A 26,796-nucleotide genomic window follows, 5' to 3' on the forward strand; every position below is an offset into this window, starting at 1 on the left:
GAGGCAGAATCTGGCCACCACGCCATGGCTGTGTCGGTGGCCTGGTATCCATACTCAGTCCCCAGCCGCCTGGTGGCCGGGTGTCCCCGCTTGCTCCCCAGCCTCCAGTGGGTGGCCGGGTGTCCATACTCAGTCCCCTGCCACCCCTATTTGTCCTGGTAACCTTTCCCACACTTTTCTTAGCCTGGCCTGCTTTAGGGCAGCATTGGCCGAGCCCACCGGACTATCAGGCTCCTCCGGTGGGCCCTGGCTTCTCCATCAGGGGAGTTGAGAGTGCCAAGGTGAGTAGCATGATGAGGATGATAGAAGTTAGCATCTGCTTTGTTTTGTTGTAATGCAAGCGCATGTATGTAGTAGCGGCTAGGCCTGAGGTGGTCAGCGTTTTGGCGCATATCCTACCTCCTCCGAGGATTGCTGGATGTTTTCCTGCTACTATCCAAGTTCTATGACTCCCGTTAAAACAAAGCTTCAGGTGATAAATGATGGATGAGGTAGTGGCAAAGGAGAAAGAGCAGGAGGAACAGGGACAATTCACATCAATATCAGGCCAGTCAACCAGATATGTCTTGTAGGATATGTTTCTGTAACAAAAGGAGCGGTTCGGCTACACAGTTATAGGGCATACAGTGAGTGCAATGCCTACCAAAAATTTCGAGCCACTCCAATGCCCCTTGGAAATGACATGGAGGTCAGAGGGCGTTAACTAAACCTTTTTTTCCATTTATAGCAACTGGGTCTCCCGTGCACTGTTGGCCTAAGCAGTGAATGGAAGGCTTTCCAAAAATTATGAGGAACTGCAATGCCCCTTTCAAGAGCCATGTGTGGCACCCCAGGGGTCTGGTCACTACAGTAATAGAGATATTACGTCGGAGAGCAAGTGGGAGGTTTCCTGGTCAGGATCCCTTAAACATGCAACATCCTCCTGCCCCAATCCTGGGAGGGGAGTATTCTGCCCTTATAAACTGGATCTGGGGCGGGGTTGAGTGAGTCAGAGAACAGTCAGAGTCAGAGTGAGAGCAAGGGAAAGTAACAGCAATGAGGAGCTAGGAGCTAAAGACCAGGGGCTGGAAGCTGAGCAGAGCTCGCCCTGGCAGAAGACAATAGGAACCGGACACAGGAGTCCGAAGCTGTGAGGACTTATATATCCAGCAGCAGAAACCAGCCGGCAGGGGATTTCAGGTCCTCTGGCCATAGAAGCCCGGAGGCTCAGTCACCAGCAAGGGACCAGCACCGCCGTCGTGGAGTGGAGGCTAACAGAAGGCCCCAAGTAACCAGCCATACGGGTGAGCACTACACGGTACATTCAGGGACGTGGGCTACTTCTACCCGCTTACAGCAAGGTAGCCAGGAAGAGTGCAGACAGACGGGGAGACCTACAACTCCACCTGGCCAGGGGAACTCTTGCTTGCTCACAGACTGACCAGGCCTCTTATGCTAGCCAGTACTCCCTGGAGGGTCTACCTTATAATCATCCGTAAAGACCCTGAACTGCACTGCAAAGACTCTGAGTCATTCCTGCTGCGCTCGTGCACAATCACCCCCATCATCCACAATCACTGCCCTGAAGCTTTACTCCTCCCGAGGGGAGTTATCCCATTCTATGCTGCGCACACAACACCAGCCTCAGCGGTCTGCCTCGCAGTGGTGGTACTCCCTGACCGCAATCCACGGGTGGCGCAGTCGGACAATTATCCTCAAAACCTAAGAAAGACTGACACTGGTTGGACCAGCCTGAGCCACGGGACCGGGTCACCGCCACGGAGACTACAGACCCCAGAAACCCGGCACCAGGTATCCCACACATGTGTACACACGGCCCAGGGGGCGCGTCACATGCAGTACAGCATATTACAAACATAAGTCTCATTATTGGGGAGTGGGTGTCCCATGGTATTTGCTTATGCTTTTCAAGCAAAAGCTGCAAAAATTAGGACGGAGCAACTTGCAATGCCCCTTACAAGAGCCATGCAGTACAGCATATTACAAACAATAGTCCCATTATTGGGGAGTGGGTGTCCCATGGTATTTGCTTATGCTTTCCCAGCAAAAGCTGCCAAAAATTAGGACGGAGCAACTTGCAATGCCCCTAACAAGAGCCATGCAGTACAGCATTAGAGATGAGCGTTGTTCTACTCGAACTGTTCGCCAATCTCAAATTCGAGCTGTTTTGGCGGCGCTCGAGCCGTTCGGCGAACACGAACAATTTGAGAAAAATTCGGCTGTTCGAGGTTATGTTCGATAACTGTTCGTGCACCAAAATCATAACTGGATTTTTTCTCAGTAATGATGAAAATTAATGTTAATACGCAGTTTGAGTGTACAGCGGGGTGGGGGGAGGGGCAGGGGATGGATCTCTGCAGGAACAATGAAGATCTCCATTTTTTTTTTCTCTTTCCCGCATTTACAGTGGGGAGGTGCAATCTGTCAGCCTATCAGCAGCGCACACACGGAGCGAAGTGCTTTTTTTCACACAAGCAAGGGCATGTGTCATTGGCAGTGTATGTCACATGTCCTTGCCCTATAAGACCAAGCCATTTTCCCCGTCGCCACCATTTTCTCACTGCTGCAGCTGCGTGTTAGACGGCACCGCTTTTGCTGTGTGCGCTATACCTTGTTAATTTCAAGCCAATTTTCGCACAAATCTACAGATAGCTTGGGAGTAGGGAATAGTTGTGATTGCAGTCCTTTTAAGGACTAGGTTACAGCATTTCCTATGACTTTTATCAGGCAGGTCTGTGCTCTTAAATAGATAGGTTGTGGGAGTAAAGACTAATTTTAATTGGAGTCCTTTTCAGGACTAGGTTACATGAGTTCCTATCAGTTTTTGCCAGGCAGGTCTGTGCCAGTGCTGTGCAAGTTTTTTTCACAGCATTTGGCTGAATCTAGCAGAGCTAATCCTTTTTGGCCTATTGCAGAGTGTGTTAGTCAGTGGAGTAGCCTATCTGTGTTGCAAGATATACCACCTGTGTATAGAATACCAATTTTTTTACTGCACCTAGTGAAGTAAAATATTTTGGGCATAGCATCATTCTATTAGTCCATCTATACTGACCTCCATCAGGTTGCAAATTGAATATAATTTTTTTCTGCATCTAGCTCTGAAAAAATATTGGGCTTCTAGCTGTGTGTGGGACTTGTTGTATTAGTCCATCTATACTGACCTCCATCAGGTTGCAAAATGAATATAATTTTTTTCTGCATCTAGCTCTGAAAAAATATTTGGCCTTCTAGCAGTGTGTGGGACTTTCTCTATTAGTCCAACTATACTGACCTCCATCAGGTTGCAAATTCAAAATAATTTTTTGTCTGCATCTAGCTCTGAAAAAATATTGGGCTTCTAGCTGTGTGTGGGACTTGTTGTATTAGTCCATTTATACTGACCTCCATCAGGTTGCAAATTAAAAATAATTTTTATCTGCATCTACAGTACCTCTGAAAAAATATTTGGGCTTCTAGCTGTGTGTGGGACTTGTTCTATTAGTCCATCTATACTGACCTCCATCAGGTTGCAAATTGAATATAATTTTTATCTGCATCTAGCTCTGAAAAAATATTTGGCCTTCTAGCAGTGTGTGGGACTTTCTCTATTAGTCCATCTATACTGACCTCCATCAGGTTGCAAATTAAAAATAATTTTTATCTGCATCTACCTCTGAAAAAATATTTGGGCTTCTAGCTGTGTGTGGGACTTGTTCTATTAATCCATCTATACAGACCTCCATCAGGTTGCAAACTGAATATATTTTTTTCTGCATCTACCTCTGAAAAAATATTGGGCTTCTAGCTGTGTGTGGGACTTGTTGTATTAGTCCATCTATACTGACCTCCATCAGGTTGCAAACTGAATATATTTTTTTCTGCATCTACCTCTGAAAAATATTGGGCTTCTAGCTGTGTGTGGGACTTGTTCTATTAATCCATCTATACAGACCTCCATCAGGTTGCAAACTGAATATATTTTTTTCTGCATCTACCTCTGAAAAAATATGTGGCCTTCTAGCAGTGTGTGGGACTTTATCTATTAGTCCATCTATACTGACCTCCATCAGGTTGCAAATTCAAAATAATTTTTTGTCTGCATCTAGCGCTGAAAAAATATTGGGCTTCTAGCTGTGTGTGGGACTTGTTGTATTAGTCCATCTATACTGATCTCCATCAGGTTGCAAACTGAATATATTTTTTTCTGCATCTACCTCTGAAAAAATATTGGGCTTCTAGCTGTGTGTGGGACTTGTTCTATTAATCCATCTATACAGACCTCCATCAGGTTGCAAACTGAATATATTTTTTTCTGCATCTACCTCTGAAAATATATTGGGCTTCTAGCTGTGTGTGGGACTTGTTGTATTAGTCCATCTATACTGACCTCCATCAGGTTGCAAACTGAATATAATTTTTTTCTGCATCTAGCTCTGAAAAAATATTTGGCCTTCTAGCAGTGTGTGGGACTTTCTCTATTAGTCCATCTATACTGACCTCCATCAGGTTGCAAATTCAAAATAATTTTTTGTCTGCATCTAGCTCTGAAAAAATATTGGGCTTCTAGCTGTGTGTGGGACTTGTTGTATTAGTCCATCTATACTGACCTCCATCAGGTTGCAAATTAAAAATAATTTTTATCTGCATCTACAGTACCTCTGAAAAAATATTTGAGCGTCTAGATGTGTGTGGGACTTGTTCTATTAGTCCATCTATACTGACCTCCATCAGGTTGCAAATTGAATATAATTTTTATCTGCATCTAGCTCTGAAAAAATATTTGGCCTTCTGGCAGTGTGTGGGACTTTCTCTATTAGTCCATCTATACTGACCTCCATCAGGTTGCAAATTAAAAATAATTTTTATCTGCATCTACCTCTGAAAAAATATTTGGGCTTCTAGCTGTGTGTGGGACTTGTTCTATTAATCCATCTATACAGACCTCCATCAGGTTGCAAACTGAATATATTTTTTTCTGCATCTACCTCTGAAAAAATATTGGGCTTCTAGCTGTGTGTGGGACTTGTTGTATTAGTCCATCTATACTGACCTCCATCAGGTTGCAAACTGAATATATTTTTTTCTGCATCTACCTCTGAAAAATATTGGGCTTCTAGCTGTGTGTGGGACTTGTTCTATTAGTCCATCTATACAGACCTCCATCAGGTTGCAAACTGAATATATTTTTTTCTGCATCTACCTCTGAAAAAATATGTGGCCTTCTAGCAGTGTGTGGGACTTTCTCTATTAGTCCATCTATACTGACCTCCATCAGGTTGCAAATTCAAAATAATTTTTTGTCTGCATCTAGCGCTGAAAAAATATTGAGCTTCTAGCTGTGTGTGGGACTTGTTGTATTAGTCCATCTATACTGACCTCCATCAGGTTGCAAACTGAATATATTTTTTTCTGCATCTACCTCTGAAAAAATATTGGGCTTCTAGCTGTGTGTGGGACTTGTTCTATTAATCCATCTATACAGACCTCCATCAGGTTGCAAACTGAATATATTTTTTTCTGCATCTACCTCTGAAAAAATATTGGGCTTCTAGCTGTGTGTGGGACTTGTTGTATTAGTCCATCTATACTGACCTCCATCAGGTTGCAAACTGAATATATTTTTTTCTGCATCTACCTCTGAAAAAATATTGGGCCTTCTAGCAGTGTGTGGGACTTTTTCTATTCATCCATCTATACAGACCTCCATCAGGTTGCAAACTGAATATATTTTTTTCTGCATCTACCTCTGAAAAAATATTGGGCTTCTAGCTGTGTGTGGGACTTGTTGTATTAGTCCATCTATACTGACCTCCATCAGGTTGCAAATTCAAAATAATTTTTTGTCTGCATCTAGCTCTGAAAAAATATTGGGCTTCTAGCTGTGTGTGGGACTTGTTGTATTAGTCCATCTATACTGACCTCCATCAGGTTGCAAACTAATAATAATTTTTATCTGCATCTACAGTACCTCTGAAAAAATATTTGGGCTTCTAGCTGTGTGTGGGACTTGTTCTATTAGTCCATCTATACTGACCTCCATCAGGTTGCAAATTGAATATAATTTTTATCTGCATCTAGCTCTGAAAAAATATTTGGCCTTCTAGCAGTGTGTGGGACTTTCTCTATTAGTCCATCTATACTGACCTCCATCAGGTTGCAAATTAAAAATAATTTTTATCTGCATCTACCTCTGAAAAAATATTTGGGCTTCTAGCAGTGTGTGGGACTCATTGTATTAGGCCATCTATACCAAGCTCCACCAGCTTTGAAATTAATAATAACTTTTAGCTGCATCTAGCCCTGAAAATAATTTTTCCCAATAGTGGTAGCAATAGAAATATGGGGCACGCGCCTGGCTAACAAAGATATACGCTTCATAACACAAAACACCAGCCTAGCGCACAGCATTAATAAGATGGCATCATCGTCTCTCCCAGTGCTAGGCCTACTACGCAGGCTAGTATTCCTGTGCCTAAAACACAATGTATGGGTCCGCGCTAGCCACTATGCTGAGGGGTATAAAGCTGCTGCTAACGCTTTATAACAATTCAATTGGCAGATTTTCACAGAGCTCTTCCACAACGCCCACCCATCGGGCAACAGTTGCCCACCCTCCCTATGGGATCTAGTGGCGAATAGTTGATGCCATTAATCAGAGCGTCAGTTGCATATGGTAAGGCATGGGAAGAGTGGACACGACTAGTAGCAGGCAGACGGGTTGACCAATGTGAACAAGCCAGATCACAAGTCACCATAGAATTTCTCCACCAGCTAATGATGAGGGGCATATCAGGGGCGTCAGCGCAGCGGTGTCTGACCGGAGTAGCATTTCACTTCCAACTACTGAATTGGGGAGATGTGACAAAGATTCATCATCAGACAATCCATAAAAGGGTGGAAAAGGGGTCAGCCAAGTCAGGAATGTAGACGTCCCGTCCCGTGTCACTAAAACTGATTTCTCACATCTTATCCCTAACACCATTAACATGACACTCACAATTTGAAGCAACACTAATGTCTACTGCATTTGTGATCGCCTTCTTCGGGGCGCTATGTATAAGCGAATTAGTCCCTCAATCCAAAATTACCACCAGTGGACGCTTATTACACCAGGAAGTAGTCATAGCCAATAATGCAATACGTGTACGCATACACCAATTGAAAACGGTTCCAGCGGGCAGGGGTACTTGGGTACTTCTACAACCCACAAACGGTACACTGAGTCGGGTAACAATAGTAAAAACATATCTAACCATCAGATCACAAAGTAATTTCTTCGTATCACACATTGATGGAACGCCATTATCAAGATACCTGTTCCAAGCTATATTTAATAAATGCATAACATCGGCAGGGAACCACCCCAAAGATTACGGGACACACTCATTCCGCATAGGTGCGGCCACGGAAGCAGCAAGAGCAGGACTGTCAGAAACGGAAGTTCAGAGGATAGGGAGATGGCGATCCACGTGTTTGGCGAGATACATAAGACCGGACTTGTTATCCTAACGTGGTTTGTTTCTTTTACAGGTGACGCTAAGCCAACAATGTAAGTGATAGGCCACTCGTATATATATTGGGCACAAAAAAGGGCGAAAGTCTGCCCAGGTGGGAGGAAATTAGAGTTTCATAACACATATTTCAACTGGAGAGGTATTAGAGGCCTGCTATGGCCACAGGTACTAATGGAGGTAATCAAGGTAGGGAGAGAGGCAAGAGGTCTGGTCATCTTAGTTATACAGGCCGGGGGAAACAACCTAGGTCATCACAAGAGCGCATAACTAATGGCAATAATGAAACTAGACACTGAGCGCTTCAGAGAATTTTTCACAAAATTAGCTATAGTATGGTCAGAGATTGTGCCGATAGCGGTATGGCTAGGTGCGCGAGACATCACGGCCATCGAATGGACAAGGCGGGTAATAAATATTCGGATGGCAAAATTTAGAAGAGACAGAGGCGGTGTAGTGATACGACACCGACAACTGGAAGGAGATAAAGCAGGCCTCATACGGCCCGACGGTGTTCACTTAATAGATATTGGACTGGACATATTCCTGTCAGGACTCCAGGACGGAGTGGAACAAGCGTTAAGAGTGATGGGTGGGGGTCAGAGTCCTGCATACGAGTACGCTGGATCCTCCGTTGCCTGGAAATAGAAAGGACATGTTGGAGAGTTACACTTGTTGGCCAACTTGCCGGAGTGGGAACCCAGTGCATGCTGCAACAAGCTGAATTATTTTAGAAATAAAATGCCTTTCTAATGGAATGAGTATAAAGAGTTAATAAAGCTGTGACCTATCCTCACCCATCCAGTTGTAAGAGTTACATTATTGGGTTGTCCATGAAAGGGGGGCGGTAGGGGGGCTGAGCATCTGGGTTTGGTTGGGGGTCCCCACAGTCTGCCTAGGCTAGATTAATTTAAAAATTCTTATTAGATACACAGGCGGTGCAGCTTGCTTCGCAGCTGGGCTACTACGCCCAAAGTATTGCCTAGGCTAGATGCAGTTAAAAATTCTACGCTGACTAGCAGACACTGAAGATTTGGAGCAGACCTCTGAGTAAACAGCTCTTCAGACTCAACCATCTGTGTTACCCCAAGCCATAGTGTACGTAGTTTCTTACAGTTAAAAGGGGGGGGTGCGACCCAACCCACCTGGAATTGACGATGCCAACGTCACGTAAGACACAGCAAGGGGACTCCCAAAATTGTGGCACAGACACCACTTAACCCTAGAACGCATACCTGTGGCCTTGCAGGCCTGCCCAGTTAATTGTTTTCTATTTTCTGCAAGATTGCTTTAGTTAGAATTTTGAAACTCTAGGTATTCTTCATGTATATAGTTGTTTGTCATTTGAGTTTGAGTTATTCCATGTTATTTGCACACGGGCCTAAAGGGCCCCAGGTATGTGAAAGTGTAGATTTTTATGGTCATGCGTTCTAGGGTTAAGTGGCATCAATTGCCCCACTGTTGCTTAAAACGGTTGGTGAGGTGATTTTACCAAATCCCCAAGCTTTTAGTCTCCCAAGGATGACACAGGGGTAGAAATGTCCTTGCGAATCCATGATTTGATCATCTTTATGAACGTGAGTCTGTCTACATTCTCAGTGGAAAGCCGCGTGCGCTTATCTGTCAGCACACCACCAGCAGCGCTGAACACACGTTCAGAGAGAACGCTGGCTGCATGGCATGACAAGATCTCCAAGGCGTGAGTGGCGACCTCCGGCGATTTTTCTAGATTGGAATACCAAAATGAGCAAGGGTCCAGTGACACAGTCATGGCTTCGATGTTCACTTGGAGATTCTCCTGTACCATCCTCTCTAGGCATTGACTATGTGTCAGACTTCTTGTCTCCTGTGGCCTTGCAAAGGATGGTCTAAAAAAGTGGTGAAACGATTCCACAAAATTGCTGTTACCAGCAGATACTGTGTTACTGTTACTGTTTGAGTGATGAAGACTCGACAGTCCCACCGTTGGCAAGTTAGAACTGTGAGATTCACTACGTGCACCACTGGTGTTTTGTGGAAAAGCACATGTAAGATTCTGCAACAGATACTCCTGCATTCGTCAATACCTTTTTATGGCAGGAATTATTTCGGCAAATATACTTTTGTACCGGGGATCTAAGAGTGTGGCAACCCAGTAGTCGGGATTACTTCGAATTCTGACAATCCAGGGGGTCATGTTGCAGGTAGTGCAGCAAGAAGGCACTCATGTGTCTTGCGCATCCAGAAGGACCAAGTCCTTGTTGTGTTGGTAGCGAGGTAAGAATCATGCTTCCTTCCTCTGCCCTCTCCCTCCAACCTCGCACAACAGAAATGTGATCAAGGTCTCCCTCATCTGATGAGTCTTCCATGCTCATTGCCAGTTCGTCCTCCACTTCTTCCTCGGCTCCTGCACCTTCCTCAACAGTTTGGCTGCTACCATGCGCCCTGGTTAATCCCTCTCCCCCACCCTCCCATGCCTGCCGCCTTGGTGCTGCCAACCGTCTGGACCTTGGAGATGTTATCCCTTCCGCATACGACTCCTCCTCTACTTCCTCCACCTCCTCTTGTCCCACCACCTGACTCCGAATTCTGTTTAACATGTGCTCCAGCATGTAAATCACCGTAATAGTCATGCTGATAATGGCATCGTCAGCACTAAACATCTTCGTCGCCATTTCAAGACTGTGCAGAAGGGTGCATAGGTCCCTGATCTGAGACCAATCCTCCAGCGTGATTTGCCCCACCTCTGGATCTCGTTGGCCCAGGCTATACGTCAGAACGTATTGCACCAGGGCTTGTCGGTGCTGCCACAGTCGCTGCAACATGTGCAGAGTTGAATTCCACCGTGTCGGCACATCGCATTTCAGCCGGTGAACTGGCAGGCCCAACGACTTCTGTAGAGATGTAAGTCGTTGAACTGCGGGATGCGAACGGCGGAAGTGAGCACACAGCGACCGTGCACTCTGCAGAAGGCCATCTAGTCCGGGATAGTGGGCTAAAAATTGCTGGACAACCAGGTTCAACACGTGAGCCATACAAGGCACGTGTGTGACATTGCCCCGGCGTAGTGCCGCACCCAGGTTTGCAGCATTGTCGCACATGGCCTTCCCTGGTTGCAGGTCCAGTGGAGACAACCTTTCATGAAACTGGGTCTACAGAGCTGACCAAAACTCCTCAGCTGTGTGACTCACATTTCCCAGACATTTCAAAGTAAACACTGATGCGTTGAGCCCTGCTGCCAGCATAGTAAGGAGGTGTGCAGGATTCCTTCTGCGCAGTTAGAAAGCAGGTGGCATTACCAGACAGGCTTTGGGTGCAGGTGGAGGACCGAGAGGAGGTTGAGGAGGCAGAAGCAGTGGAGGAAGTTCGAGATAAAAAGGATTAACACACAACTCGTGGGGATGGTAAGACTTGGACAGCAGCCCCTTGTCCTGCTGTCACCATAGTTACCCAGTGCCCAGTCAGCGACATGTAACGCCCCTGTCCATGCCTTCTCGTCCAAGTGTCTGTGGTGAAGTGCACCCTGTCACACACAGAGTTTCTCAAAGAAGCGGTGATGTTGTGTGCAACATGCTAGTGGAGCACAGGCACACCTTTCTTTGAGAAGTAGTGCCGACTGGGCATCTGGTACTGGGGCACTGTGACGGACATAAGGTCTTGAAAATCCTCTGTGTCCTCCAGGTGGAAAGGCAGCATTTCTGTAGCCAACAGCTTGCAGATGGTGAAATTCAACCTCTTAGCTTTCTCATGGCTAGGAGGAAATGGTCTTTTACTTTTCCACATCTGAGGGACCGAGGGCTGGCTGTTATGCTTAGACGGTGTTGAGTAGGGTGTCCCCGGCAACTGCCGGTCTGTGAGGAAGATGCAGGCGGACATGTTAGGTTGCCTTGATCCAAAGGTGGTGCTCTCGATGTCGGAGAGCGCTCAACACTAGCAGGTGTTTCCACTTCCCAATGAACTGACGACTTGCCAATCACACTGGCTGTTGCGGGTAAAGAGGTGGCAGGTCTGCGTCCAAAAACATGTGTGACTGCTGTCCCCCCAGTCACAGAGGATGAAGAGGCTGCGGATGCACAAGATGGGGCAGACGGTGGTTGGCCCAGCCGGCTAGGCCGCATTGTAGCACAGTGAGCTTCCCACTGCAACTTATGCTTCATATCCATGTGACGGTACATGCATGAAGTACTCAAACTATGTATTTTTTGGCCTCTACTTAGCTTTTGCTGACAAATATTACAGATAACACGAGTTGGGTCATCCTTATCGATCTGAATAAATGCCCAGGCTATGCAAGGCTTAGAGCCCATGTGACCTGAAGAGCCACTACGACTTGTGGTCAGAGGCAGAGTTGTGGTTGAGGATGCAGTTGTTGACGTGCTTCCAGTACTCCGTCTCTGTTCAGGAAGGCGCAACCTAACCTCGTCGTCAATAGCATCTGTGATGCCCCGCTGCGCTTGGTATCACAGATCCTACAAGAGTGCATTGATGGAATCCTCCACAAGAGGCCCCCATAAACATTCACACATCTCCACCTTCCACCTCAGACCAGCAGAGGGAGCCCGTTAGGGATTTAAATAGGGAAGGTGGAGCTAGGCAGTTCAGTTCCTCTGAAGAGTTCCTGCAGTAGAGAAGCCTAAGAGAGGTCAGTCTGCAGTGGAGCTCAGTCTAGTCTAGAGAACGCAGTTAATATTTCAGCAGTGGAGCACGAGGCTCCTGCTTGCTAGATTCAGGGAGCCCAGATAGAGCTTAAGGTGTGCCGGTGCCGTAAGATCAGTGAAGCGCGGCAAGCTGCCGTTAGTGTGTATAGCCTAGTGAGGGCCCGAGTAGGCCGAAGGCGAGTGGCGAGTTAGTACATAAGGGGCCGAGGAGCTTAACCAGCACACCCCGAAGCATTTACCGGACACAGGATCCGAGCTTACCGGTATCTCTATGACCCAGTAAGGCATATCCGGAATCCCTGGAGAATTACAAGTCCCAGGATCGCTAAGGTGTTGATATGTAACAGAGCCAGGAGACGCTTAGGCCCCGCATACTGGGAGCGTGAACTCCAAGAGAAGGTGCTACCACAAGGTCAGCCAGCGCAGGACAGAGACAAAGTTAGGCCTAGCTCCAGGCAGGTCAGAAACTTACTACGCAGAGGTAAGAAACAGGAGGCCCTACACCCACTCATTGGGGAGGATCCTGATATGCACCCTTCACCCTACAGTGCTCTGGGATGTGCCTGAATTTCCACCAGTAAAAGGTACTGAAGTGACTACCGTGTCCGTTCCCGTTCTTGCTCTGACCCAGCTGGGTCTCGCCTGTCCTGCATTCCCCCTGCATACGCTGCCCTGAGACCTAGCTCCACCTGTGGGGAGCTATACCATCGAGCTGCCTTATCACCGGCCTCAGTGGACTGCTGCAGCGCTGGTGCTTGTCACCAGATACCACAGGTGGCGTCATGAACTCTTATAAAATTAACAATTATCCACCCTTTTAAAGAGAGACCCCAGGGTACGGGCCAGGGAGCCGACCACCGGGACATCCCCAAGGCCAGGCAAATGCCCGGGTACCGAGTCATCCCCATCCCCAGGGCTAGTCACATCCTCCTCCACCTCCTCTGCTGACCTCATCGACTGTCTGACTGTGGGTTGACAGTAAGTGGGATCTCCAACCTCGTCATCATCACCCTGTGTGTTATCACACCCGTCGCCCTCAGAGCCAACCTCTTCCTGCCCTGACCGAAAAGTCAAGTTGTCGCTCCAATCAGGTATTTGAGTCTCATCATCGTCTTCATCATTGTCTCCACCAACAGGAGTTACAGTTTGGGAACAAGAGTCTACATTATGCTCAGAACCTTCTTCATCTGGTCCTGGATCCAACTTATAAAGATTCTGGGCATCGGATCAGATCATTTCCTCATCTGGATTAACAGAAGCTCTGGAGCAGACCTCCGTTTCCCAGGCTATAGTATGAGTAAACAGCTGGGCAGACTCAGCCATCTGTGTTACCCCATACTCAGACGGGCAGCTGGAGACTTGGGAGCTGTGAGGAAGCAAGTGCGATTGGGGTGACACCTCTGAGGACTGGAGTATTTGTGATGTTGAAATTGAGGTGATGGAGAGCCCACTTGAAGGAGCACTTGATATCCGTTGAAGCACCTGCTGTTTTTGTGCCTCATCTAGAATTTGTAGCGATGGGCGTGTCCGTAAGAATGGGATCGTATCACATTGTCCACGAAAAGAAGTCGACATCTTAGTTTGGCTGGAAGATGGTCTTTCTTCTGCAGATGTTACCCCCCCCCCCACCGTGGGGGGCCTCGACCCACCGGCGGACAGGCACCAGTATTGTGATAGGGGGGCTGGCCGTCAGGGTCCACCGCGGCTCTGGCACAAACCCGGCGACACAGAGGTGGCACAGGCAGGAACGGACTGGCCGTGTCGGCTTCTCACTTTTTGGATTTTAGAAGGGCATGACATGCCTATATCTGTGTCTCCCCCTCCTTTTACTCCTCCACCTCTTTTCTTTTCGCATGACTATATGTATTTGTCACTTTTCCATGTGTTAGTTGTGTCTTCTGAGCAGTTTGTCAGCTTTTGGACACCTTTGAAGGTGTTTTCTATGTGTTTCTATGTGTTTTTGTTTGCCTGCCATTGGTTTTAACGGTGTTCGACGAAAAGTTCGACGAACAGTTCAGCGAACACACGGGTGTTTGACGAACCGAACCGAACTCGAACACTACGGGGGTGGCTCAACACTATACAGCATATTACAAACATAAGTCCCATTATTGGGGAGTGGGTGTCCCATAGTATTTGCTTATGCTTTCCCAGCAAAAGCTGCCAAAAATTAGGTCGGAGCAACTTGCAATGCTCCTTACAAGAGCCATGCATTACAGTATATTACAAACATAAGTCCCATTATTGGGAAGTGGGTGTCCCATAGTATTTGCTTATGCTTTCCCAGCAAAAGCTGCCAAAAATTAGAATGGAGCAACTTGCCATGCCCCTTACAAGAGCCATGCAGTACAGCATATTACAAACATAAGTCCCATTATTGGGGAGTGGGTGTCCTATGGTATTTGCTTATGCTTTCCCAGCAAAAGCAGTCAAAAATTAGGACGGAGCTACTTGCAATGCCCCTAACAAGAGCCATGCAGTACAGCATATTACAAACATAAGTCCCATTATTGGGGAGTGGGTGTCCCATAGTATTTGCTTATGCTTTCCCAGCAAAAGCTGCCAAAAATTAGGTCGGAGCAATTTGAAATGCCCCTTACAAGAGCCATGCAGTACAGCATATTACAAACATAAGTCCCATTATTGGGGAGTGGGTGTCCCATGGTATTTGCTTATGCTTTCATAGCAATATCTGCCAAAAATTAGGACGGAGCAACTTGCAATGCCCCTTACAAGAGCCATGCAGTACAGCATATTACAAACATAAGTCCCATTATTGGGGAGTGGGTGTCCCATTGTATTTGCTTATGCTTTCCCAGCAAAAGCTGTCAAAAATTAGGATGGAGCAACTTGCAATGCCCCTTACAAGAGCCATGCAGTACAGCATATTACAAACATAAGTCCCATTATTGGGGAGTGGGTGTCACATGGTATTTGCTTATGCTTTCCCAGCAAAAGCTGTCAAAAATTAGGATGGAGCAACTTGCAATGCCCCTTACAAGAGCCATGCAGTACAGCATATTACAAATATAAGTCCCATTATTGGGGAGTGGGTGTCCCATAATATTTGCTTATGCTTTCCCAGCAAAAGCTGCCAAAAATTAGGATGGAGCAACTTGCAATGCCTGTTACAAGAGCCATGCAGTACAGCATATTACAAACATAAGTCCCATTATTGGGGAGTGGGTGTCCCATGGTATTTGCTTATGCTTTCCCAGCAAAAGCTGCCTAAAATTAGGACGGAGCAACTTGCAATGCCCCTTACAAGAGCCATGCAGTACAGCATATTACAAACATAAGTCCCATTATTGGGGAGTGGGTGTCCCATGGTATTTGCTTATGCTTTCCCAGCAAAAGCTGCCAAAAATTAGGACGGAGCAACTTGCAATGCCCCTTACAAGAGCCATGCAGTACAGCATATTACAAACATAAGTCCCATTATTGGGGAGTGGGTGTCCCATGGTATTTGCTTATGCTTTCCCAGCAAAAGCTGCCAAAAATTAGGACGGAGCAACTTGCAATGCCCCTTACAAGAGCCATGCAGTACAGCATATTACAAACAATAATCGTCTTATTGGGGAGTGGGTGTCCCATAGTATTTGCTTATGCTTTCCCAGCAAAAGCTGCCAAAAATTAGGACGGAGCAACTTGCAATGCCCCTTACAAGAGGCATGCAGTACAGCATATTAGAAACATAAGTCCCATTATTGGGGAGTGGGTGTCCCAGAGTATTTGCTTATGCTTTCCCAGCAAAAGCTGCCAAAAATTAGGACGGAGCAACTTGCAATGCCCCTTACAAGAGCCATGCAGTACAGCATATTACAAACATAATTCCCATTATTGGGGACTGGGTGTCCCATAGTATTTGCTTATGCTTTCCCAGCAAAAGCTGCCAAAAATCAGGACGGAGCAACTTGCAATGCCCCTTACAAGAGCCATGCAGTACAGCATATTACAAACATAAGTCCCATTATTGGGGAGTGGGCGTCCCATAATATTTGCTTATGCTTTCCCAGCAAAAGCAGCCAAAAATTAGGACCGAGCAACTTGCAATTCCCCATACAAGAGCCATGCAGTACAGCATATTACAAACATAAGTCCCTTTATTGGGGAGTTTGTGTCCCATATTATTTGCTTTTGCTTTCCCAGCAAAAGCTGCCAAAAATTAGGACGGAGCAACTTGCAATGCCCCTTACAAGAGCCATGCAGTACAGCATATTACAAACATAAGTCCCATTATTGGGGAGTGGGTGTCCCATGGTATTTGCTTATGCTTTCCCAGCAAAAGCTGCCAAAAATTAGGACGGAGCAACTTGCAATGCCCCTTACAAGAGCCATGCAGTACAGCATATTACAAACATAAGTCCCATTATTGGGGAGTGGGTGTCCCATAGTATTTGCTTATGCTTTCCCAGCAAAAGCTGCCAAAAATTAGGACGGAGCAACTTGCAATGCCCGTTACAAGAGCCATACAGTACAGCATATTACAAATATAAGTCCCATTATTGGGGAGTGGGTGTCCCATAGTATTTGCTTATGCTTTCCCAACAAAGCTGCCAAAATTAGGATGGAGAAACTTGCAATGCACCTTACAAGAGCCATGCAGTACAGCATATTACAAACATAAGTCCCATTATTGGGGAGTGGGTGTCCCATGGTATTTGCTTATGCTTTCCAAGCAAAAGCTGCCAAAAATTAGGACGGAGCAACTTGCAATGCCCCTTACAAGAGCCATGCAGTACAGCATATTACAAACATAAGTCCCATTAATGGGGAGTGGGTGTCCCATAATATTTGCTTATGCTTTCCCAGCAAAAGCTGCCAAAAATTAGGACGGAGCAACTTGCAATGCCCCTTACAAGAGCCATGCAGTACAGCGTATTACAAACATAAGTCCCATTATTGGGGAGTTTGTGTCCCATAATATTTGCTTATGCTTTCCCAGCAAAAGCTGCCCAAAATTAGGACGGAGCAACTTGCAATGCCCCTTACAAGAGCCATGCAGTACAGCATATTACAAATATAAGTCCCATTATTGGGGATTGGGTGTCCCATAGTATTTGCTTATGCTTTCCCAGCAAAAGGTGCCAAAAATTAGGATGGAGCAACTTGCAATGCCCCTTACAAGAGCCATGCAGTACAGCATATTACAAACATAAGTCCCATTATTGGGGAGTGGGTGTCCCATGGTATTTACTTATGCTTTCCCAGCAAAAACTGCCAAAAATTAGGACGGAGCAACTTGCAATGCCCCTTACAAGAGCCATGTAGTACAGCATATTACAAACATAAGTCCCATTATTGGGAAGTGGGTGTCCCATAGTATTTGCTTATGCTTTCCCAGCAAAAGCTGCCAAAAATTAGGACGGAGCAACTTGCCATGCCCCTTACAAGAGCCATGCAGTACAGCATATTACAAACATAAGTCCCATTATTGGGGAGTGGGTGTCCCATGGTATTTGCTTATGCTTTCCCAGCAAAAGCTGTCAAAAATTAGGACGGAGCAACTTGCAATGCCCCTAACAAGAGCCATGCAGTACAGCATATTACATACATAAGTCCCATTATTGGGGAGTGGGTGTCCCATAGTATTTGCTTATGCTTTCCCAGCAAAAGCTGCCAAAAATTAGGTCGGAGCAATTTGAAATGCCCCTTACAAGAGCCATGCAGTACAGCATATTACAAACATAAGTCCCATTATTGGGGAGTGGGTGTCCCATGGTATTTGCTTATGCTTTCATAGCAATAGCTGCCAAAAATTAGGACGGAGCAACTTGCAATGCCCCTTACAAGAGCCATGCAGTACAGCATATTACAAACATAAGTCCCATTATTGGGGAGTGGGTGTCCCATAGTATTTGCTTATGCTTTCCCAGCAAAAGCTGTCAAAAATTAGGATGGAGCAACTTGCAATGCCCCTTACAAGAGCCATGCAGTACAGCATATTACAAACATAAGTCCCATTATTGGGGAGTGGGTGTCCCATGGTATTTGCTTATGCTTTCCCAGCAAAAGCTGTCAAAAATTAGGATGGAGCAACTTGCAATGCCCCTTACAAGAGCCATGCAGTACAGCATATTACAAACATAAGTCCCATTATTGGGGAGTGGGTGTCCCATAATATTTGCTTATGCTTTCCCAGCAAAAGCTGCCAAAAATTAGGATGGAGCAACTTGCAATGCCTCTTACAAGAGCCATGCAGTACAGCATATTACAAACATAAGTCCCATTATTGGGGAGTGGGTGTCCCATGGTATTTGCTTATGCTTTCCCAGCAAAAGCTGCCTAAAATTAGGACGGAGAAACTTGCAATGCCCCTTACAAGAGCCATGCAGTACAGCATATTACAAACATAAGTCCCATTATTGGGGAGTGGGTGTCCCATGGTATTTGCTTATGCTTTCCCAGCAAAAGCTGCCAAAAATTAGGACGGAGCAACTTGCAATGCCCCTTACAAGAGCCATGCAGTACAGCATATTACAAACATAAGTCCCATTATTGGGGAGTGGGTGTCCCATGGTATTTGCTTATGCTTTCCCAGCAAAAGCTGCCAAAAATTAGGACGGAGCAACTTGCAATGCCCCTTACAAGAGCCATGCAGTACAGCATATTACAAACAATAATCGTCTTATTGGGGATTGGGTGTCCCATAGTATTTGCTTATGCTTTCCCAGCAAAAGCTGCCAAAAATTAGGACGGAGCAACTTGCAATGCCCCTTACAAGAGGCATGCAGTACAGCATATTAGAAACATAAGTCCCATTATTGGGGAGTGGGTGTCCCATAGTATTTGCTTATGCTTTCCCAGCAAAAGCTGCCAAAAATTACGACGGAGCAACTTGCAATGCCCCTTACAAGACCCATGCAGTACAGCATATTACAAACATAATTCCCATTATTGGGGACTGGGTGTCCCATAGTATTTACTTATGCTTTCCCAGCAAAAGCTGCCAAAAATCAGGACGGAGCAACTTGCAATGCCCCTTACAAGAGCCATGCAGTACAGCATATTACAAACATAAGTCCCATTATTGGGGAGTGGGCGTCCCATAATATTTGCTTATGCTTTCCCAGCAAAAGCAGCCAAAAATTAGGACCGAGCAACTTGCAATTCCCCATACAAGAGCCATGCAGTACAGCATATTACAAACATAAGTCCCATTATTGGGGAGTTTGTGTCCCATATTATTTGCTTTTGCTTTCCCAGCAAAAGCTGCCAAAAATTAGGACGGAGCAACTTGCAATGCCCCTTACAAGAGCCATGCAGTACAGCATATTACAAACATAAGTCCCATTATTGGGGAGTGGGTGTCCCATGGTATTTACTTATGCTTTCCCAGCAAAAACTGCCAAAAATTAGGACGGAGCAACTTGCAATGCCCCTTACAAGAGCCATGTAGTACAGCATATTACAAACATAAGTCCCATTATTGGGAAGTGGGTGTCCCATAGTATTTGCTTATGCTTTCCCAGCAAAAGCTGCCAAAAATTAGGACGGAGCAACTTGCCATGCCCCTTACAAGAGCCATGCAGTACAGCATATTACAAACATAAGTCCCATTATTGGGGAGTGGGTGTCCCATGGTATTTGCTTATGCTTTCCCAGCAAAAGCTGTCAAAAATTAGGACGGAGCAACTTGCAATGCCCCTAACAAGAGCCATGCAGTACAGCATATTACATACATAAGTCCCATTATTGGGGAGTGGGTGTCCCATAGTATTTGCTTATGCTTTCCCAGCAAAAGCTGCCAAAAATTAGGTCGGAGCAATTTGAAATGCCCCTTACAAGAGCCATGCAGTACAGCATATTACAAACATAAGTCCCATTATTGGGGAGTGGGTGTCCCATGGTATTTGCTTATGCTTTCATAGCAATAGCTGCCAAAAATTAGGACGGAGCAACTTGCAATGCCCCTTACAAGAGCCATGCAGTACAGCATATTACAAACATAAGTCCCATTATTGGGGAGTGGGTGTCCCATAGTATTTGCTTATGCTTTCCCAGCAAAAGCTGTCAAAAATTAGGATGGAGCAACTTGCAATGCCCCTTACAAGAGCCATGCAGTACAGCATATTACAAACATAAGTCCCATTATTGGGGAGTGGGTGTCCCATGGTATTTGCTTATGCTTTCCCAGCAAAAGCTGTCAAAAATTAGGATGGAGCAACTTGCAATGCCCCTTACAAGAGCCATGCAGTACAGCATATTACAAACATAAGTCCCATTATTGGGGAGTGGGTGTCCCATAATATTTGCTTATGCTTTCCCAGCAAAAGCTGCCAAAAATTAGGATGGAGCAACTTGCAATGCCTCTTACAAGAGCCATGCAGTACAGCATATTACAAACATAAGTCCCATTATTGGGGAGTGGGTGTCCCATGGTATTTGCTTATGCTTTCCCAGCAAAAGCTGCCTAAAATTAGGACGGAGCAACTTGCAATGCCCCTTACAAGAGCCATGCAGTACAGCATATTACAAACATAAGTCCCATTATTGGGGAGTGGGTGTCCCATAATATTTGCTTATGCTTTCCCAGCAAAAGCTGCCAAAAATTAGGATGGAGCAACTTGCAATGCCTCTTACAAGAGCCATGCAGTACAGCATATTACAAACATAAGTCCCATTATTGGGGAGTGGGTGTCCCATGGTATTTGCTTATGCTTTCCCAGCAAAAGCTGCCTAAAATTAGGACGGAGCAACTTGCAATGCCCCTTACAAGAGCCATGCAGTACAGCATATTACAAACATAAGTCCCATTATTGGGGAGTGGGTGTCCCATGGTATTTGCTTATGCTTTCCCAGCAAAAGCTGCCAAAAATTAGGACGGAGCAACTTGCAATGCCCCTTACAAGAGCCATGCAATACAGCATATTACAAACATAAGTCCCATTATTGGGGAGTGGGTGTCCCATGGTATTTGCTTATGCTTTCCCAGCAAAAGCTGCCAAAAATTAGGACGGAGCAACTTGCAATGCCCCTTACAAGAGCCATGCAGTACAGCATATTACAAACAATAATCGTCTTATTGGGGAGTGGGAGTCCCATAGTATTTGCTTATGCTTTCCCAGCAAAAGCTGCCAAAAATTAGGACGGAGCAACTTGCAATGCCCCTTACAAGAGGCATGCAGTACAGCATATTAGAAACATAAGTCCCATTATTGGGGAGTGGGTGTCCCATAGTATTTGCTTATGCTTTCCCAGCAAAAGCTGCCAAAAATTAGGACGGAGCAACTTGCAATGCCCCTTACAAGAGCCATGCAGTACAGCATATTACAAACATAATTCCCATTATTGGGGACTGGGTGTCCCATAGTATTTGCTTATGCTTTCCCAGCAAAAGCTGCCAAAAATCAGGACTGAGCAACTTGCAATGACCCTTACAAGAGCCATGCAGTACAGCATATTACAAACATAAGTCCCATTATTGGGGAGTGGGCGTCCCATAATATTTGCTTATGCTTTCCCAGCAAAAGCAGCCAAAAATTAGGACCGAGCAACTTGCAATGCCCCATACAAGAGCCATGCAGTACAGCATATTACAAACATAAGTCCCATTATTGGGGAGTTTGTGTCCCATATTATTTGCTTTTGCTTTCCCAGCAAAAGCTGCCAAAAATTAGGATGGAGCAACTTGCAATGCCTCTTACAAGAGCCATGCAGTACAGCATATTACAAACATAAGTCCCATTATTGGGGAGTGGGTGTCCCATGGTATTTGCTTATGCTTTCCCAGCAAAAGCTGCCTAAAATTAGGACGGAGCAACTTGCAATGCCCCTTACAAGAGCCATGCAGTACAGCATATTACAAACATAAGTCCCATTATTGGGGAGTGGGTGTCCCATGGTATTTGCTTATGCTTTCCCAGCAAAAGCTGCCAAAAATTAGGACGGAGCAACTTGCAATGCCCCTTACAAGAGCCATGCAATACAGCATATTACAAACATAAGTCCCATTATTGGGGAGTGGGTGTCCCATGGTATTTGCTTATGCTTTCCCAGCAAAAGCTGCCAAAAATTAGGACGGAGCAACTTGCAATGCCCCTTACAAGAGCCATGCAGTACAGCATATTACAAACAATAATCGTCTTATTGGGGAGTGGGAGTCCCATAGTATTTGCTTATGCTTTCCCAGCAAAAGCTGCCAAAAATTAGGACGGAGCAACTTGCAATGCCCCTTACAAGAGGCATGCAGTACAGCATATTAGAAACATAAGTCCCATTATTGGGGAGTGGGTGTCCCATAGTATTTGCTTATGCTTTCCCAGCAAAAGCTGCCAAAAATTAGGACGGAGCAACTTGCAATGCCCCTTACAAGAGCCATGCAGTACAGCATATTACAAACATAATTCCCATTATTGGGGACTGGGTGTCCCACAGTATTTGCTTATGCTTTCCCAGCAAAAGCTGCCAAAAATCAGGACTGAGCAACTTGCAATGCCCCTTACAAGAGCCATGCAGTACAGCATATTACAAACATAAGTCCCATTATTGGGGAGTGGGCGTCCCATAATATTTGCTTATGCTTTCCCAGCAAAAGCAGCCAAAAATTAGGACCGAGCAACTTGCAATTCCCCATACAAGAGCCATGCAGTACAGCATATTACAAACATAAGTCCCATTATTGGGGAGTTTGTGTCCCATATTATTTGCTTTTGCTTTCCCAGCAAAAGCTGCCAAAAATTAGGACGGAGCAACTTGCAATGCCCCTTACAAGAGCCATGCAGTACAGCATATTACAAACATAAGTCCCATTATTGGGGAGTGGGTGTCCCATGGTATTTGCTTATGCTTTCCCAGCAAAAGCTGCCAAAAATTAGGACGGAGCAACTTGCAATGCCCCTTACAAGAGCCATGCAGTACAGCATATTACAAACATAAGTCCCATTATTGGGGAGTGGGTGTCCCATAGTATTTGCTTATGCTTTCCCAGCAAAAGCTGCCAAAAATTAGGACGGAGCAACTTGCAATGCCCGTTACAAGAGCCATACAGTACAGCATATTACAAATATAAGTCCCATTATTGGGGAGTGGGTGTCCCATAGTATTTGCTTATGCTTTCCCAACAAAGCTGCCAAAATTAGGATGGAGAAACTTGCAATGCACCTTACAAGAGCCATGCAGTACAGCATATTACAAACATAAGTCCCATTATTGGGGAGTGGGTGTCCCATGGTATTTGCTTATGCTTTCCAAGCAAAAGCTGCCAAAAATTAGGACGGAGCAACTTGCAATGCCCCTTACAAGAGCCATGCAGTACAGCATATTACAAACATAAGTCCCATTAATGGGGAGTGGGTGTCCCATAATATTTGCTTATGCTTTCCCAGCAAAAGCTGCCAAAAATTAGGACGGAGCAACTTGCAATGCCCCTTACAAGAGCCATGCAGTACAGCGTATTACAAACATAAGTCCCATTATTGGGGAGTTTGTGTCCCATAATATTTGCTTATGCTTTCCCAGCAAAAGCTGCCCAAAATTAGGACGGAGCAACTTGCAATGCCCCTTACAAGAGCCATGCAGTACAGCATATTACAAATATAAGTCCCATTATTGGGGATTGGGTGTCCCATAGTATTTGCTTATGCTTTCCCAGCAAAAGGTGCCAAAAATTAGGATGGAGCAACTTGCAATGCCCCTTACAAGAGCCATGCAGTACAGCATATTACAAACATAAGTCCCATTATTGGGGAGTGGGTGTCCCATGGTATTTACTTATGCTTTCCCAGCAAAAACTGCCAAAAATTAGGACGGAGCAACATGCAATGCCCCTTACAAGAGCCATGTAGTACAGCATATTACAAACATAAGTCCCATTATTGGGAAGTGGGTGTCCCATAGTATTTGCTTATGCTTTCCCAGCAAAAGCTGCCAAAAATTAGGACGGAGCAACTTGCCATGCCCCTTACAAGAGCCATGCAGTACAGCATATTACAAACATAAGTCCCATTATTGGGGAGTGGGTGTCCCATGGTATTTGCTTATGCTTTCCCAGCAAAAGCTGTCAAAAATTAGGACGGAGCAACTTGCAATGCCCCTAACAAGAGCCATGCAGTACAGCATATTACATACATAAGTCCCATTATTGGGGAGTGGGTGTCCCATAGTATTTGCTTATGCTTTCCCAGCAAAAGCTGCCAAAAATTAGGTCGGAGCAATTTGAAATGCCCCTTACAAGAGCCATGCAGTACAGCATATTACAAACATAAGTCCCATTATTGGGGAGTGGGTGTCCCATGGTATTTGCTTATGCTTTCATAGCAATAGCTGCCAAAAATTAGGACGGAGCAACTTGCAATGCCCCTTACAAGAGCCATGCAGTACAGCATATTACAAACATAAGTCCCATTATTGGGGAGTGGGTGTCCCATAGTATTTGCTTATGCTTTCCCAGCAAAAGCTGTCAAAAATTAGGATGGAGCAACTTGCAATGCCCCTTACAAGAGCCATGCAGTACAGCATATTACAAACATAAGTCCCATTATTGGGGAGTGGGTGTCCCATGGTATTTGCTTATGCTTTCCCAGCAAAAGCTGTCAAAAATTAGGATGGAGCAACTTGCAATGCCCCTTACAAGAGCCATGCAGTACAGCATATTACAAACATAAGTCCCATTATTGGGGAGTGGGTGTCCCATAATATTTGCTTATGCTTTCCCAGCAAAAGCTGCCAAAAATTAGGATGGAGCAACTTGCAATGCCTCTTACAAGAGCCATGCAGTACAGCATATTACAAACATAAGTCCCATTATTGGGGAGTGGGTGTCCCATGGTATTTGCTTATGCTTTCCCAGCAAAAGCTGCCTAAAATTAGGACGGAGAAACTTGCAATGCCCCTTACAAGAGCCATGCAGTACAGCATATTACAAACATAAGTCCCATTATTGGGGAGTGGGTGTCCCATGGTATTTGCTTATGCTTTCCCAGCAAAAGCTGCCAAAAATTAGGACGGAGCAACTTGCAATGCCCCTTACAAGAGCCATGCAGTACAGCATATTACAAACATAAGTCCCATTATTGGGGAGTGGGTGTCCCATGGTATTTGCTTATGCTTTCCCAGCAAAAGCTGCCAAAAATTAGGACGGAGCAACTTGCAATGCCCCTTACAAGAGCCATGCAGTACAGCATATTACAAACAATAATCGTCTTTTTGGGGATTGGGTGTCCCATAGTATTTGCTTATGCTTTCCCAGCAAAAGCTGACAAAAATTAGGACGGAGCAACTTGCAATGCCCCTTACAAGAGGCATGCAGTACAGCATATTAGAAACATAAGTCCCATTATTGGGGAGTGGGTGTCCCATAGTATTTGCTTATGCTTTCCCAGCAAAAGCTGCCAAAAATTACGACGGAGCAACTTGCAATGCCCCTTACAAGAGCCATGCAGTACAGCATATTACAAACATAATTCCCATTATTGGGGACTGGGTGTCCCATAGTATTTACTTATGCTTTCCCAGCAAAAGCTGCCAAAAATCAGGACGGAGCAACTTGCAATGCCCCTTACAAGAGCCATGCAGTACAGCATATTACAAACATAAGTCCCATTATTGGGGAGTGGGCGTCCCATAATATTTGCTTATGCTTTCCCAGCAAAAGCAGCCAAAAATTAGGACCGAGCAACTTGCAATTCCCCATACAAGAGCCATGCAGTACAGCATATTACAAACATAAGTCCCATTATTGGGGAGTTTGTGTCCCATATTATTTGCTTTTGCTTTCCCAGCAAAAGCTGCCAAAAATTAGGACGGAGCAACTTGCAATGCCCCTTACAAGAGCCATGCAGTACAGCATATTACAAACATAAGTCCCATTATTGGGGAGTGGGTGTCCCATGGTATTTACTTATGCTTTCCCAGCAAAAACTGCCAAAAATTAGGACGGAGCAACTTGCAATGCCCCTTACAAGAGCCATGTAGTACAGCATATTACAAACATAAGTCCCATTATTGGGAAGTGGGTGTCCCATAGTATTTGCTTATGCTTTCCCAGCAAAAGCTGCCAAAAATTAGGACGGAGCAACTTGCCATGCCCCTTACAAGAGCCATGCAGTACAGCATATTACAAACATAAGTCCCATTATTGGGGAGTGGGTGTCCCATGGTATTTGCTTATGCTTTCCCAGCAAAAGCTGTCAAAAATTAGGACGGAGCAACTTGCAATGCCCCTAACAAGAGCCATGCAGTACAGCATATTACATACATAAGTCCCATTATTGGGGAGTGGGTGTCCCATAGTATTTGCTTATGCTTTCCCAGCAAAAGCTGCCAAAAATTAGGTCGGAGCAATTTGAAATGCCCCTTACAAGAGCCATGCAGTACAGCATATTACAAACATAAGTCCCATTATTGGGGAGTGGGTGTCCCATGGTATTTGCTTATGCTTTCATAGCAATAGCTGCCAAAAATTAGGACGGAGCAACTTGCAATGCCCCTTACAAGAGCCATGCAGTACAGCATATTACAAACATAAGTCCCATTATTGGGGAGTGGGTGTCCCATAGTATTTGCTTATGCTTTCCCAGCAAAAGCTGTCAAAAATTAGGATGGAGCAACTTGCAATGCCCCTTACAAGAGCCATGCAGTACAGCATATTACAAACATAAGTCCCATTATTGGGGAGTGGGTGTCCCATGGTATTTGCTTATGCTTTCCCAGCAAAAGCTGTCAAAAAT

This window comes from Phyllobates terribilis, unplaced genomic scaffold (assembly GCF_046119375.1).
Source record: "Phyllobates terribilis strain yellow unplaced genomic scaffold, ASM4611937v1 Scaffold_2__4_contigs__length_985480577, whole genome shotgun sequence".
In the NCBI taxonomy this organism is placed as follows: Eukaryota; Metazoa; Chordata; class Amphibia; order Anura; family Dendrobatidae; genus Phyllobates; species Phyllobates terribilis.